This window comes from Engystomops pustulosus, chromosome 6, assembly GCF_040894005.1.
Source record: "Engystomops pustulosus chromosome 6, aEngPut4.maternal, whole genome shotgun sequence".
Classification (NCBI taxonomy): domain Eukaryota; kingdom Metazoa; phylum Chordata; class Amphibia; order Anura; family Leptodactylidae; genus Engystomops; species Engystomops pustulosus.
The window spans coordinates 77,666,892-77,687,372 of record NC_092416.1 but is presented as its reverse complement, the minus strand read 5'-3'; positions in this window follow the sequence as shown (position 1 = coordinate 77,687,372).

Here is a 20,481-nt window from a genome sequence, read left to right as displayed (position 1 = left end):
CCGCTATTCCCTGCCTGATATTGCTCTTGCTCTTTCTCCTGCCTGTCTTTGTATTTTTTCTCACCTTGTAAACGCCTCTATCTGTCTCTTCCGCTCAGCTAGAGCGTCTCTCATCCATTAGAAATCAATTAAGTGCAGCTTCGGTACACGAATGTGCAGGAGAAATAGTGGAGAACATATTGCTATCTCCTTCAGAATTAAATCCATCCTCTTGTCTCAGGATTATACCCAGAGGTTCAGCTACAACTGAATTAAGACTGGGCTTGGGGTCCCCCACATTCAGAAGCTGCAGTCACTGGGGGAAGATTTCAGGAGTCTGGCAGCAACAAAGATAACTTCATTTCAGATCTCAATGTGCTAAATGAGTCCAAATACTCAGTACAGTATATCTGCTGTATTACATTAGAGCGATACAGATCTGATTAGTATCCAGTGATCATTTCCCCAGGCGACTGCTCTATCTCAGCATGTAATGCTTTGAAGGGGGTAGAAGTAACATAACTGCCACATGTTCATATCTTTTCTCTTCTGAGTTTCATCATCTACAGAATGAATCTTCCCAAAAAGTTGTCATTATACTTCTCAAATATTTTCCATAAAATGATTATAAATCATTACTGTCAGGTCTTATATTCTTTGTTACTCCAACAAATGTTTCTATAGTAAACTTGTAGAGCTGCCATTGATCTATTTAGGACATGGCTCAGTGGTTAGCACTACAGCCTTGCAGTGCTGGGGTCCTGGGTTCAAGTCCTATCCAGGTCAACATCTGCAAAGAGTTTGTATGTTCCCTCCGTGTTTGTGTGGTTTTACTCCCACACTCCAAAACATACTGGCAGGTTGATTAGACTGGGGACAAGGACTGATATGTGAAAATCTGTTGGCGCTATATAAATAAAGGAAATATTAAATTGTTATTATCTTGGCATATGAATTTGTCACCTACTTATACAGATTTAGAGAACACTATAAGTCAATTGCTACAGGTAACGGCTGTCCTCGACTTATAGAACATGTTAAAACATGCCATGACGGTAACCCTGATGTTTTGAAATTTGCAGGAATTACACAAGTTAAAATTAATCCGAATGGAGGGGATAGAAATCAAAATCTACTAAGAGAGGAAAGCAGGCAGATCATTGCATTTGATGCAACTGGCATCTTGGGAGTTAACGAAAAAAATGATTACAGCATGTTTTTATAGGTGCCCTTTCATTAATCCAGTCCCTAGAATAACCCTATCTGAATTATATACATAGATCATAACCTTAAAATGGATAAATATAAGCTTTACATTCTGCTTACGGTATAAATATTATTCTGCCACCTGCCAATGTTATTAATTATACTTATTACTGTATTATGCTTTTATATTTTCTATGTCCCTGTTTGTATACTCACCGTGCACTGCTTTTTTGTAAATTTGATGTATTTGCATTGTTCCCATGACGACACGTACCAGCGCCTGCGCATATAAGGTGCACGGCGCAGGTGAATGACGTCATTGGCTTGATGATGCGCCAGTAGGCGCGAAACGACTCGTCGCCAGGCCCCGCTCCCCCGTGTACTATGCACCTGAAATAAAGACACTACACAGCAATTGGTGAGTGCCGCTTATTTTTCCTTACTTTTTGGATATTGAATGGACTATTCATCGTATTAGCAGAGCACCACCGCCTGTTTCTTAACGAGAGGAGTGTATTGCCGGAGTCCGATACGGTTACTAACACTGCCCTGCTAGTGGTTGAACTGTGACCACTCAAATTGGATTGTGCTGAGTACTATTTCTTACTTATCTACTTATACAGGCTGTGTCCACCTTTATGTGTTTTCTTTTGTCCTGTAGGATTAGACATTTGTCTCTTTAACACTGGCAACAACCAGCTACTTTTACTTCAGTGGTACCTGGCTTTTTGGCAGAGTGTGCCAAGGCAGGCCCAAGTGACTCTAGTTACGCCGCTTTCTGAAGTATAATACAGGATGTAACTCATGATCACTACAAGGTAAGTATTGTAGTGTATGCACATGGTGGCCCACATTTATCAAAGCTAGTGCAGTCTGTACTATGTGAAGTTTGCCTGTGGAGTGTGCAGAGTGCGCCAAATTCATCAAAACTTGTGCAAGGTCTTCATGAATCTGGCGTTCCCTGCACTTCTCTGGAAGTGTGTACAATTTTTTTTGGTGTTGCTGCATGCTGCGGAATTGTGCCGCCCATGAGTAATAAATGTGACAAAACTGCAACTAAGCAGTAACAAGCCCTTTTGGTGCACATTTTTTGTGTCTTGTCAGACACAGCACAGCCGCGACACAAAATTGGCACAAACACTTTATAAATATATATGCAAGCAGTTTGCACATTCTCTCTAGTGTAAAGTCAGAAAGAAAACTGGCACAAACACTTTAATAAATGTGGGCCAGTGACTTCACAAGCAGAATAGTGAGTACACTGTAGATATTTGTTTTTTTATGAGTATATAACAATGTAGGGCTTGCAGGTGCCAAACCTTGGCTTTATGTGTAAGTATTATATTGGTTTAATATGTTTGTATATAATGTACATTGTCTATATAGTGAGTATAATATGTATATATAGGTTGGTTTTGGGGTGTAGGTGTATATAGTCAGAGTAGCCACCAAAATCTACAAGTGATGTCCTCCTGAGAGATACTAGCGAGGGCTCCTGTAAGGTTGACCGACATACACCCACAACACATCATGATGGAGTTGTGAAATTGTTGCACAGTTTATTGAGATACCCTCGTATTTATGGGAAATCTTATCAGTTATTAGCATATCAGAATCATTTACAAGGACACATGTAATAAGCAGGTGACTGACTCATTTAAAAAAATACCCTTAATTTAAATGTAACCTATTGTAACATCTCCCACCTAAAGAGCACAGAAAGGTTACTTGTGGATATTAAACTACTGTATCATCTTTTCTAAGGATACTGGCAGGTGTCCAGAGGTCCAGAGTTATCCCTATTTGATTCTCACACATTTACAAAATTAATGAGGAATATTTCAACTACTAGTAATAGATGAATATTACATAAAATAAGATATTTTCGTATAGCAGATCAAAAATTACATTTTCTAAAAGCAATACAACGCACTTAAAGGTCCGGTTACGGGAATAATATGATTAGAATTCATTAGGCATAACATTTTACTTTAACACTGGACCAGGCCAGGTTCTATAAATAAAAAATGGAAAAAGGTGGCACAAGTTGTGGAACAAGTTCCAGTGGTTTTTATTCCCAAGTTGGCCTTTTCTATTTTTTATTTATTATAGGACCTGGGCTGGTCCTGTGTGCTGGCACATGTGTGGGTGTTTTGCTGGTGTGGTTATGGGTTTGGATTGTGTTATGGGTGTTATAACTGTTATGTGTTCTTATTTATATAGGTGGGAGTGTGCTAGTGGGTGTAAATTACTTCAATCTTGTAATTATTGTATATAGTATGAGGGGAATGGAAATTATTGTGTTTATATTATTTGTTATTTTTTATTGGTGTGATTATTACTATGTTTTATATTTTAATAAAAAGATCTACATGATGTAACTCACAATCTGTACAAAGTAAGTATTGTAGTGTATGTACACAGTGCCAGAAGAATAGTGAGTAAAGGATATGCTGACTAGTATCAGTACATGGTGGTTGCCGTATTATCTATCCATTACAAAATTACTCTACAGTCTACAGTGTGTATATAGTCTTTGTGTAAACTTTACTTTACTCAAGGTAGACAGGTGTGTAGCTCAAGGTTCTTTGATGAAGCAGCAATTGTGTTGAGAATAAAATTTGTGCAACAGAAGTTGCTGTTTAAAGATGACAAGGTTGGAGTAAAAAAAGTCCATTAAAACAGAACCCATGGGTATAATGCACTAAATGGAAAAACAACTGTTGATAACAGGATCTTAAATATGACAAATGATCTCCCTGAAGGAGACTGAAGACTGAATAGTTGTAACATCTGATTACCCAAATCCCCCCCAAAGCATCTACACATTGTCATAATCTTTTCTGTTGATTGCGGAATGATTGCAAGACTGGATGCAAATTGTAATGGCAACCACTGGAGTGTCCTGTTGTAGACAGAATAACCTTTAACTACTTCAAAAGTCTACTGCATAAACTGCAGATTCACTGAAGATTTAATAATCATCCATTACAGTTGATCCAGGCCCTGATTGGGTTAATGGTGCCCGTGGTAGAAATGCGTCAATAAAGCCAGTAGTGACGGGAAAGAGCTGAGTGAATATTTAGGACGGCTACTTAATTCAGTCTGCTATTTCCATGTTGTAATCACTCCTAATTAGAGCTTGGAGTTACTTAGCCCTGCGCTATCAGGTCCTTCACAGTCTGCTCAGCTACAGGCAATCCCCCAGCGGAAACGCTGCTCTTGGTCTGGAGCCTGGTTATAGTGACCTGCATCTCATGACAAGGAGCTCATGTGCGCTAGATGCTAGCAAGCTCCTGACCGGCTCTGGGGACACCTGGTGGAGGAAAGACAGAATTCACCAGCATCCGACAACCTCACTGAGATTTACTGAAGGATATAGTTTCTAATTTGCACTACTTTTTTGATTAAATAATTAGCTCTAAAATCTATATAAATGATAAAGTACATACATAGTAAATGTTTTAAATGTCCACAACTTAAAAAAAGTTTTCTATAATGAATAGTCTTGTAACTCTTGTAAGGCAAATGCAAGGGCAGAATGGACGGCACCCGCCTGCACTGTATACAATACCTTGTAATGGATCAATGCCCACGACCGCCATAGAAAAGTGCTTGTCCTACTCACAGATAACGCATAGGCTAGATTTATTAAAGCTCCTGCACCAGTTTTCCGTCTGACTTTGCACATTCTTTTCAGTGCAAACTGCATGCACATGTATTTACAAAGTGTTTGCTCCAGTTATGTGTCTGACTTTGCTCTAGAAAGAACAGGCAAACTGCTTGCACATGTATTTATAAAGTGTCTGCGCCAGTTTTGTGTTGTAGTTACACTTTGTCTGACAAGACAAAAAAAATGTGCATCAAAAGGCGCATGTTACTACTTAGTCCGACCGTCCGCCACAATTCTGTCCAACGTGCGGCATACGCTGCAGCATGAACAAAGTCCCCCAAATAAGCAGTTTGCACTGTTTTTGATAAATGAGCACCATATACTATAGTTCTTGAGGATCAGTGGCGTAACATGAAGCTGTCAGGCCCCAGTGCAAAATGTGTGCCAGACCCCCAATTCTAATGTATCATTTAGAGTACTAGTCTTCTGACACAGGAAAGGTATACCATATGGGCCCCCTAGGCCTGCTGGGCTCCGTTGTGACTGCACCCTTTGCACCCATCAAGTTACGCCCCTGGTGAGGATCCATACTGATGCCAGACTGATGCCAATTGGCTGTGAATAAACAGATGTTAACTTCTTTTCAGAGACGACTTTTGTAACATTTGTTTATAGGTAGCTTAGGCTGTGGGAAGGCTGTGCAAATTTGTCTTAAGATAGTCCCCACATTTTCACCACATCTTCATCCCATTCACATGTACTGTTACTGCATGCACACGATGACTTGTGCTGGGGGTTCAAACCTGTATCATGTAAATTACTGTGGAAGATTTTACTTGCAGACCTTGTACAAAAGGGTAGCAAAATCAGCCAAATGATGGGTCTTTTTTTCCACAGCATGACTGCGAGAACTGCGTCACACTTTGTGATTTTGATTGTGTATAATAATAGATGTTTGTATATATAATTATACAGGTATGAACGGTTAGATAGGGGGATTGATCTGTCATAATTTCTGGATTTCACTTTAAATCAACTCTACCATCAAAATACATCATGATAAACCAGGGACACTTACTCCTAGATCCAGACATCGTGACGGTGGAAATCTTCTTATATTTGTCATCCATGGCCTCCTTCCTTCTAAAATCAACTTTTAGAATTATGCTAATGAGACTGAAAGGCTACTGGCATGGTTTCAAGAGCCTCTCTGTGCTACATACTTCACTGGATGTTACAATGTATTCGAACCCCCTCTGGTCCTGCACAGCACTTCACTGGAACTTTCACTATACAGTGGGAAGGGATGAAGTGTTCCTACACACTGTAACAGACTGAATCTATGGCATGGAGGAGCACTGGGAACCGCTCCAGTATCCCTTCATTATCATAATTTTAAAAGTTGATTTTAGAAGGATATAGATATAAAAAAAACACCATAATCACAGTGCCTGAATCTATCAGTAAGTGTTCCTGTTTTATCCATACTTGATTTTGATGATAGATCTCCTTTAACATAGTACTTGCATTCTATGTGTCCCATTATGTCCTATTGCAATCTTTATGTCTCTGTAAAAGCATAACAAAATACGAAATACAGAAGGTGATGAGAAAGTTCCCATTAGCATTCCATTCCCCATGTACATTAGCTTCCGTTATGCTGGTTGCTATATTTTTGCTATAAATAATGGAGGAGTATCACAGAAGCTGCTGAATTTGACTGTACACTCATCCATATATTTTGGAAATGGACTGACTCATCTGTGGTGCTGCTATTGGTGGCTCAATAGCAGATTGTGAAAGCAGTACATATCTTTGCTGCCTTCACAATAGCGCCAGTGTACTTCACATGCTACCACTACTTGGCCACAGCTGACCTGGCGCAGGTACATATATGATGTAACTGCATATCTTTAGAGTGAAGAAGGCACTGTTACTATATGGGGGTTCTGATAATAAACAATAGGGACACTGTGAGTTAGCTATCGTGGGTTAATGTGACTATAGGTTACTGTAGGGGGAATGTGACTATTAGCTACTGTTGGGGTGCTGTGACTACTGGGTACTGCAACAGGCACTGTGCTGAGTGGGTATTATTACTATATTAATATATTAGCTGCTGAGTGGACACTATTACTATATTTCTATATTAGCTACTGAGTGGGTATATTACTATACTAGCCGCTGAGTGGGCACTATTACTATATTAGCTACTCAGGGGGACAGGGCAATGTGACTATATGGGGGCACTGTTACAGACATACATAGAAGGCTGTTTACACGCAACTATATTACTTGACTGTACGCTGTCTGCGAAAAATTAGGACACAAATCAGGGTCTTGGACTTTCTTTTCACTGACCTGAATAGCCTGTTGATGTCAATGTAAAAAATGGCAAAAAGGCATGCAGCCTTAATGTTATTCCTAGGAGTCTAGCTTTACTAGCATTATATCAATGAATCAGGAAGTGAAGGATGAAGACTGCTATTGGCCTAAACATCATCTAAATCTAAATTTAGATAAAAAATAAAAATAGAGAGTGCAAAATGAAGAATATATGTAATGATGGCTCGGGGATACAGGGACAACAAACCAGACAGTGAGCCCTAAGTCTGAGCCCCCCAATGCTGTCACCTGCCTACTTGCCTCCGGTATCCTATTGATACGGGACAACCACGAAGACGATCCCTTCCTAGGCCACAGTGCAGACAAAGAACACGACAAACAAACAATACACAAAGGTAGCGAAGTCAGGTAAACCGGGTCACAACGGAGAGAGCAATATATAAGCAGAATCAGAAAGCGAGAGCCGAGGTAAGTAACGAAAGCCAAAGTCAGAATGCCAGAGAAGTCAATATAAGAACAAAACGCTGAAAGGACTGGGGAGCTGAAAATACGAATATTACCAGCGCTGAGGAACCTGTGCTGGAAAGTAATATAGGTGACTGGGGAACCTCCCCTCAAGGTGACTGGAGGAGAGATCTGTCATTCACAGCAGGTTAACTGTTGCTAGACTGCAGGGAAGCGGGTGTGGTGCAACAATCAACCCTGCAGCAATCTCAGTCCCAGTTCACACACAGAAACACTGAACCACCTCAACGCCTTCTAAGCCGCATACCGCGGACAGAAGACGATACAGGCAAAGACGTAACAGTACCCCCCCTTTTACGAGGGGCCACTGGACCCTCATTATTCCCACTTGGTTTAGAAGGATTACGGCAGTGGTATATGTTGAGGAGACGTGGAGCATGGAGATCTTTACCAGAGACCCAGGTACGATGTTCCGGGCCATAACCTTTCCAATGGACCAGATATTGGACAGAGTTTTTTACCCTGCGGGAATCCAAAATCTTTTCTACCTCAAACTCTAGTTCACCTTGGACCACCACAGGAGCTGGTGGTTTAGTCACGGGTAACACGGGAGGGATATATTTTTTCAGAAGAGATTTGTGAAAAACATTATGAATGCGAAGAGAGCTAGGCAATTGTAACCTAAAAGAGACGGGATTAATAATTTCGTTAATCGTGTATGGCCCAATAAATCGAGGAGCAAATTTCCCAGATGGCACTCTGAGACGCAAATTTCTAGTAGATAGCCACACTCGTTCCCCCACATTATATTCAGGACCAGGAGATCGTTTTTTATTAGCCTGACGCCGTTGGGTATCTTGGGCTTTCACCAGGTTCGACAGAACCCGTGCCCAGACTGAGCTCAGCCTTTGGAACGTTGCTTCAGCGGAAGGGTTAACAGACTCAATGTCTTGGCAGGACGAAAACTTTGGGTTGAACCCGTAATTACAAAAGAACGGCGACATTTTAGATGAGGTACTAACCCTGTTATTTAAGGCAAATTCGGCGAGCGGGAGGAAGGATCTCCATTTCTCCTGGTTATCGGAAATAAAGCATCTTAAGAACTGTTCAAGCGATTGGTTAAGTCTCTCTGTCTGCCCATTAGTCTCAGGATGGAAAGCGGAAGAAAATGAAAGAGAGATTCCCAATTGACCACAAAATTCTCTCCAGAATTTAGAGACAAACTGTACCCCCCGATCAGAGACAATATTTTCTGGTATACCATGAAGACGCAAAATATTGTTTATGAACAATGAGGCCAATAATTTAGCACTGGGTAATTTCCTGAGGGGTACTAAATGACACATTTTCGAGAATCGGTCACAAACCACCCAAATGACAGTTTTCCCTTGAGAGACAGGTAAGTCAGTTATGAAGTCCATGGAGATATGAGTCCAGGGTTTTTTAGGCAGAGGGAGAGGTTGGAGAAGTCCCTCTGGTACTCTTCTGGGCACCTTAGACCTGGCACATATATCACATGCTGCTACGAACTCCTGAACGTCACGTGACCACGAGGGCCACCAGTACAACCTTTCTAAGAGATACTTAGTGCCGGCAATACCAGGATGTCCGGCGAGCACAGAGCAATGGATCTCCTCTAAGACCCGGAGCCGAAGATTATGTGGCACAAACAATTTACCCATAGGAAGATTACTAGGCGCAAGATCTTGAGAGTTCGAGATAGCGGTGGCGAGGTCATGGTCAATAGCAGATAACACAATACCAGGCGATAGAATCTTATCTGGGACAACCTCTGGGGTATTGTCGTTACCAAAGCTACGTGATAGAGCATCAGCTTTGATATTCTTAGTGCCTGGACGGTAAGTAACAACAAAATTAAAACGAGTAAAGAAGAGTGCCCAGCGAGCTTGTCTGGGAGACAGTCGTTTAGCATTATCTAAGTATAACAGGTTTTTATGGTCAGTAATAACAGTTATGGGATGTTTAGCTCCTTCTAGGAAGTGTCTCCATTCCTCGAATGCCCATTTTATGGCCAAAAGCTCTCTGTTACCCACATCATAATTATGTTCGGCAGAGGAGAACTTCCTGGAGAAGAACGCTACAGGTTTTAGGTTAGTGAGAGACTTTGATCCCTGAGATAACACTGCTCCCACCCCTACTTCGGATGCATCAACTTCAACTACAAAAGGGTGATTCAAATCAGGTTGAGTCAAAACTGGCGCGGTTACAAAACATCTTTTAAGCTGTGCAAATGCTTGCTCCGCCTCTGGAGTCCAATTGGTCAGATCAGCACCCTTTTTAGTGAGATCCGTCAACGGCTTAGCCACAACAGAAAAATTCTTAATAAATTTGCGGTAATAGTTGGCAAACCCTAAAAACCGCTGAAGGGCTTTAAGAGTGTTGGGGCGTTCCCATTTCTCGATAGCCGTGACCTTGAGTGGATCCATACAAAAAGATTTAGGGGTGATGATATAACCCAAAAAAGTAATCTTTTGGACCCCAAACAGACACTTAGACAACTTAGCACATAAGGAATTCTTACGTAATCTAGAGAGAACATCCCTGACCTGTCGGATATGGGTTGACCAGTCAGGGGAAAAAAAAAATCAGAATATCATCCAGATAGACTACCACATATTGACCCAGGATATCACGAAAAATATCATTCACAAATTCTTGAAATACTGCTGGTGCATTACACAACCCGAAGGGCATCACACAATATTCAAAGTGTCCTTCGGGGGTATTAAAAGCAGTTTTCCACTCGTCCCCCTTTTTGATGCGAATCAGGTTGTAGGCTCCACGGAGGTCAATTTTGGAGAACCAGCGGGCACCCACCACCTGGTTAAGCAAATCAGGGATAAGAGGAAGAGGGTATTGGTTTTTGACAGTGATGTTATTCAGTTCACGGTAATCAATACAGGGTCTAAGTCCACCATCTTTTTTCCCAACAAAGAAAAATCCAGCCCCCATAGGGGAATTCGAGGATCGTATATGACCCTTTTGAAGGCTCTCTTGTATATACTCTCGCATAGCCTCTCGTTCTGGGGAAGACAAATTAAAAATCCTTCCCTTGGGATATTTAGACCCGGGAATGAGATCGATCCCACAGTCATAAGGCCTATGTGGAGGCAGGGACTCGGCAGTCTTTTTATCAAAAACATCAGAGAAATCAGAGATAAATTCAGGCAGAGTTTCTTCCTCTGACTGACATTTAGAGAGGAACAGCGTATTACAATGGGAGGAACACAGCGGATCCCATTTAACCAGTTCTCCAGTGGTCCAATTAAATACAGGATTGTGTACAGATAACCATGGAAACCCCAAAATGACATCAGCGGACAAGTTTTTTAAAACAAAAAACACTACCCGTTCGGTGTGGATAGCACCAACCTGCATGGTTATCTGTGGAGTTCTGAAACAAACTCTACCCCCCCTTAAAGGGGTAGAATCTGCCCCCACAACCAGGACAGGAGGATTCTGGTTAACCAACTCCAGCCCTAGGGCTGAAACAAAAGCAGAGTCAATAAAATTAGCAACGGATCCAGAATCAACCATAGCTTGTCCAGATATAGACTTATCATTAGCAAACAGAGACACTGGCAACAAAATTTTAGATACAGAGTCGGAAGATACCTGTGCGCCTGAGTGACACTCCCGATTATCACTCAGGCGCTGAAGTTTTCCGCCTGTGGCCTGGGTCTGGTAGGGCAGCCTCTCAGGAAGTGTCCAGATTCACCGCAGTAAAAGCAAAGACGATTCTTCTGGCGATGCTCTTTCCGGGTTTTGGCTCTCGCCGTGCCCAACTGCATAGGTTCTTGTTCAGATATAGGAGAGACAGAGTTTTTAGGAGAAAGTAAAGGTGACCCGGAGGAGTGACTCGCATCTACTCTATCTTTTCGTCTGTCCCGTAGGCGACGATCAATGCGGACTGCTAAGGCCATGGTTTGCTCCAGTGAGTTTGGATCAGGATGACCAATCCAGGCATCCTTTACAGGTTCTGACAGGCCTTTTCTGAAAAGGGCTTTCAAGGACGGTTCACACCAGTTCAAGGTTACGCAGTGTTTGCGGAATTCCATGCAGTATTCCTCCGCAGAGCGGGTACCCTGCGAAAGAGACAGCAAACTGGACTCCGCAAGCCCAACATGATCGGGTTCTGAGTATATGGCCCCCAAGGATTGAAAAAAGCGTTCCAAAGAGGACCACTCCTCTGCGGCTGGAGGTAGTTTCAGGGCCCATGCCTGGGGATCCCCCTGGAGTAAGGAAATAACCACCCCCACCATTTGAGTTTGGGAGTATAACGGGTTAACCCGAAAATAAAGCAAACAGGATTCCCTGAAAGTCTCAAATTTCTCTCTATCACCTGAGAATCGATCCGGGAGTAACAGGGGCGTCGCTAGGTCAAAAGATCCGGGGCTCGTGCCCCGGATCTTTTGGCCAGTGCCCCGAATCTCCTCGGGTCAGCAGATCATCTGCCCCTGGAGATTCCTTCCCTCTCGTTCTCATCACGATCTTTGTCCTCAGATCGTGATGAGAACGAGTGCAGGCGCTGCTTTCCCCTGCAAGGACCTTACCTCCGGGAGTTCCAGAGGCTCAAGGACCTGTGATGATGTCATGATCACATGACCAGCAGGGGAAAGCAGCGCACAGAAAGAGAGAGAGAGAGCTGCATCTGTGAGGTGAGAAACATGATAGGGACTAGGGAAGGGGGAGAACATTGTGGGGCACATTATTTCCTGGGGGGCTGTGTGAGGCACATTATTTCCTGGGGGGCTGTGTGAGGCACATTATTTCCTGGGGGGCTGTGTGAGGCACATTATTTCCTGGGGGGCTGTGTGAGGCACATTATTTCCTGGGGGGCTGTGTGGTAACATTATTTACTGGGGGGCTGTGTGGGCACATTACTTAGTGGGGGGCTGTGTGAGGCACATTATTTCCTGGGGGGACTATGTGAGGCACATTATTTCCTGGGGGGACTGTGTGAGGCACATTATTTCCTGGGGGGACTGTGTGAGGCACATTATTTACTGGGGGGCTGTGTGTGAGGCACATTACTTACTAAGGGGCTGTGTGAGGCACATTATTTACTGGGGGGACTATGTGAGGCACATTATTTCCTGGGGGGACTGTGTGAGGCACATTATTTACTGGGGAGCTGTGTGAGGCACATTATTTACTGGGGGCTGTGTGTGAGGCACATTACTTACTGGGGGGCTGTGTGAGGCACATTATTTACTGGGGGGCTGCGTGTGGGGCACACTATTTACTGGGGGGCTGTGTGTGAGGCACATTACTTACTGGGGGGCTGTGTGAGGCACATTATTTACTGGGGGGCTGTGTGTGAGGCACATTATTTACTGGGGGCTGTGTGAGGCACATTATTTCCTGGGGGCTGTGTGAGGCACATTACTTACTGGGGGGCTGTGTGTGAGGCACATTACTTACTGGGGGGCTGTGTGTGAGGCACATTATTTCCTGGGGGGCTGTGTGAGGCACATTATTTACTGGGGGGCTGTGTGTGAGGCACATTATTTCCTGGGGAGCTGTGTGAGGCACATTATTTACTGGGGGGACTGTGTGAGGCACATTATTTCCTGGGGGGCTGTGTGAGGTACATTATTTCCTGGGGGGCTGTGTGAGGCACATTATTTACTGGGGGGCTGTGTGAGGCACATTACTTACTGGGGGGCTGTGTGAGGCACATTATTTACTCGGGGGCTGTGTGAGGCAGATTATTTACTGGGGGGACTGTGTGAGGCACATTACTTACTAAGGGGCTGTGTGAGGCACATTATTTACTGGGGGGACTGTGTGAGGCACATTATTTCCTGGGGGGACTGTGTGAGGCACATTATTTACTCGGGGGCTGTGTGAGGCACATTATTTACTCGGGGGCTGTGTGAGGCACATTATTTACTGGGGGGACTGTGTGAGGCACATTATTTACTGGGGGGACTGTGTGAGGCACATTATTTCCTGGGGGGCTGTGTGAGGCACATTATTTACTGGGGGGACTGTGTGAGGCACATTACTTACTGGGGGGCTGTGTGTGAGGCACATTATTTACTGGGGGGCTGTGTGTGAGGCACATTATTTCCTGGGGGGCTGTGTGAGGCACATTATTTCCTGGGGGGCTGTGTGAGGCACATTACTTACTGGGGGGCTGTGTGAGGACATTACTTACTGGGGGGCTGTGTGAGGACATTACTTACTGGGGGGCTGTGTGAGGCACATTATTTCCTGGGGGGCTGTGTGAGGCACATTATTTCCTGGGGGGACTGTGTGTTGCACATTACTTACTGGGGGGGCTGTGTGTGAGGCACATTACTTACTGGGGGGCTGTGTGTGAGGCACATTACTTATGGGGGGGCTGTGTGAGGCACATTACTTACTGGGGGTCTGTGTGAGGCACATTACTTACTGGGGGGCTGTGTGGGGACATTACTGGGGGCTGTGTGGTCACATTACTTACTGGGAGGGCTGTGTGGGCATATTACTTACTGGGGGGCTGTGTGGTCACATTACTTACTGGGGGGCTGTGTGTGAGGCACATTACTTATGGGGGGCTGTGTGGGGACATTACTGGGGGGCTGTGTGGGGCACATTATTTACTGGGGGGACTGTGTGAGGCACATTATTTACTGGGGGGCTGTGTGGTAACATTATTTACTGGGGGGCTGTGTGGGCACATTACTTACTGGGGGGCTGTGTGAGGCACATTATTTCCTGGGGGGCTGTGTGAGGCACATTATTTACTGGGGGGCTGTGTGTGGGCACATTACTTACTAAGGGGCTGTGTGAGGCACATTATTTACTGGGGGGACTATGTGAGGCACATTATTTCCTGGGGGGACTGTGTGAGGCACATTATTTACTGGGGAGCTGTGTGAGGCACATTATTTACTGGGGGCTGTGTGTGAGGCACATTACTTACTGGGGGGCTGTGTGAGGCACATTATTTACTGGGGGGCTGCGTGTGGGGCACACTATTTACTGGGGGGCTGTGTGAGGCACATTATTTACTGGGGGGCTGTGTGTGAGGCACATTATTTACTGGGGGCTGTGTGAGGCACATTATTTCCTGGGGGCTGTGTGAGGCACATTACTTACTGGGGGGCTGTGTGTGAGGCACATTACTTACTGGGGGGCTGTGTGTGAGGCACATTACTTACTGGGGGGCTGTGTGAGGCACATTATTTACTGGGGGGCTGTGTGTGAGGCACATTATTTCCTGGGGGGCTGTGTGAGGCACATTATTTACTGGGGGGACTGTGTGAGGCACATTATTTCCTGGGAGGCTGTGTGAGGTACATTATTTCCTGGGGGGCTGTGTGAGGCACATTATTTACTGGGGGGCTGTGTGAGGCACATTACTTACTGGGGGGCTGTGTGAGGCACATTATTTACTCGGGGGCTGTGTGAGGCAGATTATTTACTGGGGGGACTGTGTGAGGCACATTATTTACTGGGGGCTGTGTGAGGCACATTACTTACTAAGGGGCTGTGTGAGGCACATTATTTACTCGGGGGCTGTGTGAGGCACATTATTTACTGGGGGGACTGTGTGAGGCACATTATTTCCTGGGGGGACTGTGTGAGGCACATTATTTCCTGGGGGGCTGTGTGAGGCACATTATTTACTGGGGGGACTGTGTGAGGCACATTACTTACTGGGGGGCTGTGTGTGAGGCACATTATTTACTGGGGGGCTGTGTGTGAGGCACATTATTTCCTGGGGGGCTGTGTGAGGCACATTATTTCCTGGGGGGCTGTGTGAGGCACATTACTTACTGGGGGGCTGTGTGAGGACATTACTTACTGGGGGGCTGTGTGAGGACATTACTTACTGGGGGGCTGTGTGAGGCACATTATTTCCTGGGGGGCTGTGTGAGGCACATTATTTCCTGGGGGGACTGTGTGTGGCACATTACTTACTGGGGGGGCTGTGTGTGAGGCACATTACTTACTGGGGGGCTGTGTGTGAGGCACATTACTTATGGGGGGGCTGTGTGAGGCACATTACTTACTGGGGGTCTGTGTGAGGCACATTACTTACTGGGGGGCTGTGTGGGGACATTACTGGGGGCTGTGTGGTCACATTACTTACTGGGAGGGCTGTGTGGGCATATTACTTACTGGGGGGCTGTGTGGTCACATTACTTACTGGGGGGCTGTGTGGTCACATTACTTACTGGGGGGCTGTGTGTGAGGCACATTACTTATGGGGGGCTGTGTGGGGACATTACTGGGGGGCTGTGTGGGGCACATTATTTACTGGGGGGACTGTGTGAGGCACATTATTTACTGGGGGGCTGTGTGGTAACATTATTTACTGGGGGGCTGTGTGGGCACATTACTTACTGGGGGGCTGTGTGAGGCACATTATTTCCTGGGGGGCTGTGTGAGGCACATTATTTACTGGGGGGCTGTGTGTGGGCACATTACTTACTAAGGGGCTGTGTGAGGCACATTATTTACTGGGGGGACTATGTGAGGCACATTATTTCCTGGGGGGACTGTGTGAGGCACATTATTTACTGGGGAGCTGTGTGAGGCACATTATTTACTGGGGGCTGTGTGTGAGGCACATTACTTACTGGGGGGCTGTGTGAGGCACATTATTTACTGGGGGGCTGCGTGTGGGGCACACTATTTACTGGGGGGCTGTGTGAGGCACATTATTTACTGGGGGGCTGTGTGTGAGGCACATTATTTACTGGGGGCTGTGTGAGGCACATTATTTCCTGGGGGCTGTGTGAGGCACATTACTTACTGGGGGGCTGTGTGTGAGGCACATTACTTACTGGGGGGCTGTGTGTGAGGCACATTACTTACTGGGGGGCTGTGTGAGGCACATTATTTACTGGGGGGCTGTGTGTGAGGCACATTATTTCCTGGGGGGCTGTGTGAGGCACATTATTTACTGGGGGGACTGTGTGAGGCACATTATTTCCTGGGGGGCTGTGTGAGGTACATTATTTCCTGGGGGGCTGTGTGAGGCACATTATTTACTGGGGGGCTGTGTGAGGCACATTACTTACTGGGGGGCTGTGTGAGGCACATTATTTACTCGGGGGCTGTGTGAGGCAGATTATTTACTGGGGGGACTGTGTGAGGCACATTATTTACTGGGGGCTGTGTGAGGCACATTACTTACTAAGGGGCTGTGTGAGGCACATTATTTACTCGGGGGCTGTGTGAGGCACATTATTTACTGGGGGGACTGTGTGAGGCACATTATTTCCTGGGGGGACTGTGTGAGGCACATTATTTCCTGGGGGGCTGTGTGAGGCACATTATTTACTGGGGGGACTGTGTGAGGCACATTACTTACTGGGGGGCTGTGTGTGAGGCACATTATTTACTGGGGGGCTGTGTGTGAGGCACATTATTTCCTGGGGGGCTGTGTGAGGCACATTATTTCCTGGGGGGCTGTGTGAGGCACATTACTTACTGGGGGGCTGTGTGAGGACATTACTTACTGGGGGGCTGTGTGAGGACATTACTTACTGGGGGGCTGTGTGAGGCACATTATTTCCTGGGGGGACTGTGTGAGGCACATTATTTCCTGGGGGGACTGTGTGTGGCACATTACTTACTGGGGGGGCTGTGTGTGAGGCACATTACTTACTGGGGGGCTGTGTGTGAGGCACATTACTTATGGGGGGGCTGTGTGAGGCACATTACTTACTGGGGGTCTGTGTGAGGCACATTACTTACTGGGGGGCTGTGTGGGGACATTACTTACTGGGGGGCTGTGTGGGGACATTACTGGGGGCTGTGTGGTCACATTACTTACTGGGAGGGCTGTGTGGGCATATTACTTACTGGGGGGCTGTGTGGTCACATTGCTTACTGGGGGGCTGTGTGTGAGGCACATTACTTATGGGGGGCTGTGTGGGGACATTACTGGGGGGATGTGTGGGGGACATTTCTTGGAGCGTGCTCACACATGGCACTAGGACAGGCCTTGGTTTGTTCACATATATTTTCCAGTAATACACAAGTGATGGGTAATGAGCACCTGGTTTTGTTTAAATGCAAGACAAAGTGTGAGCGCAGCCTTTCAGTATTTGGGGAGATTGTTAGGGGCGGCAGCAGGATAACACTGCCAGGGAACCAAGATGTAGGGACAATGAAGAACATAAGATGTGGTGATGGGGATTTCTCCTTTGTTCTCTGTAGCTGTGTATACCAGAAGTAACCTTGTTATTGGCACAAGCACATGTGAGGGGGTTATGTACAGAAGGGGGCATTACTGAAAGTGCAACACACATGCATTGGGGCCCGTGCCCCGGATCTTTTACCACCCTAGCAACGCCCCTGGGGAGTAACATTTTTACCTTGTTAATACTGGGGAGTGGAGGTTGCGGAGCAGCAGGAGACGTGGCAGGGGTCTCTGCTCTAAACTGAGTTAGAACATGGACCTGGTTAGCCAGATCAGCCACAATGCCTGCTAGGCCTTCCATGCGATGCACAAGATCCGGGATGGAGCTCATCCTGGCGGATCCGGAAGACGTAGCAAACTAAGGATTTTTAAAGGGCTGGTAATAATGTAATGATGGCTCGGGGATACAGGGACAACAAACCAGACAGTGAGCCCTAAGTCTGAGCCCCCCAATGCTGTCACCTGCCTACTTGCCTCCGGTATCCTATTGATACGGGACAACCACGAAGACGATCCCTTCCTAGGCCACAGTGCAGACAAAGAACACGACAAACAAACAATACACAAAGGTAGCGAAGTCAGGTAAACCGGGTCACAACGGAGAGAGCAATATATAAGCAGAATCAGAAAGCGAGAGCCGAGGTAAGTAACGAAAGCCAAAGTCAGAATGCCAGAGAAGTCAATATAAGAACAAAACGCTGAAAGGACTGGGGAGCTGAAAATACGAATATTACCAGCGCTGAGGAACCTGTGCTGGAAAGTAATATAGGTGACTGGGGAACCTCCCCTCAAGGTGACTGGAGGAGAGATCTGTCATTCACAGCAGGTTAACTGTTGCTAGACTGCAGGGAAGCGGGTGTGGTGCAACAATCTGCAGCAATCTCAGTCCCAGTTCACACACAACCACCTCAACGCCTCAGTCCCAGTTCACAAACACTGAACCACCTCAACGCCTTCTAAGCCGCATACCGCGGACAGAAGACGATACAGGCAAAGACGTAACAATATAACAAGCAGATGTGATCACACGTCATGATTTTGTTGTCCCTTGGCCTGCTGTCAATGCTGGGAGGTCACCACATGGTGACATTGTGACTGCTGTGGATCCTGTCCACTACAATAACATAAGAGAAGGCTGATATAATATTGGGAGGAGAGGACGGATGTAATGAACGTTCTTTGATGCATTTCCCCATTAGTATTGTAATTAGCCAATTCTAACATAAAGACTGTGACTTATTGTGTGAAGGGATCTCATCTCCCGGGTTTTGCTGTAATAAAGCGGCAGGATCAGAGTCTCTTCAGGAGGATCATTGCTGGAACAGGATGTCACTGTGAAAAAGTGTGCACAGGGCTGATAGAAGGCATCCCTGCTGGAGAGGTTTGTATTCCCGTCCGCTCACATATTATCTTGCCCTTTTCATCGCTCTGCAGACAGACACTATTCCTCCCTAATTGTTGACGATTAAAAACCGGCAGAAGAGCAAAGCATCAGCCCTAGACGTTTACAGCGGATCAATTTCCAGAGAAAAGGATAGAGAAGACAGCCTGGAAATAACTCCTGCCATGTCATTGTGACTGGCTGTACTAAGGGGGCGCTGTGCATGACATCGCTTATCTTCATCTTATGTGTAAGTTCATCTTATATGTAAGACCATCTTCATCTAACGTGTAAGACCACCTACATCTTCATCTAATGTATAAGGTCACCTTTTTATTCATCTAATGTGTAAGACCACCTTCATCTTCATCTCATGTGTAAGGAACCTTTATATTCATCTAATTTGTAAGACCACCTAAATCTTCATCTAATGTATAAGGCCACGTTTTTATTCATCTAATGTGTAAGACCATCTTCATCTCATGTGTAGAGAATCTTTATATTCATCTAATGTGTAAGGCCACCTTCATCTTCATCTAATGTCTAAGTTCACATTATATGTAAGACCACCTTCATCTAATGTGTAAGGCCAGCTTTAACTTCACCTAATGTGTAAGGCCACCTTCATCTTCATCTAATATGTAAGTTAATATTATAGTTAAGACCACCTTCATCTAATGTTTAAGGCCACCTAAATCTTCATCTAATGTGTTAGGAACATTCATCTTCATCTAATGTGTAAGTTCATATTATATGTAAGACCACCTTCATCTAATGTGTAAGGCCACCTAAATCTTCATCTAATGTGTATGGTTACGTTAATATTCATCTAATATGTAAGGCAACCTTTATATTCATCTAATGTGTATGACCATCTTCATCTAATGTTAAGACCACTTTGTCATCTGTTTTTTTTTACATATCTGTTAATAAAACTTAAGATTTTTACAGTCATTTACAGTCATCTTACAGCAACTATCCATTACATCATAGACAGCATTTGGATGCAAGAGCGCCGGCGTATGATAAGTATCCCCCACGTCTGTCTTTGGAGTTCTGATGCCTTCAGATACACTAAAGTGGCTTTGTTTTTTGTGGCAGTGTTTTTTGCTGTGTTGGTTGTTTGCGACAGTCGCATGAAAAGTCGCAGAAAACCCCCAACAAATGTCGCAACATAGACCAGGGTGGGGACTGGTGTAAACATGTGCCTAAACAGAAATTTGTGCCAAATCGCAAATCATGAATTCAGTCACATTATGAAAGCTAGTCTATGCAAATCATGAAATTGGCGCAAGCAGGGTCTATGTCAAAGTGCCAAACACA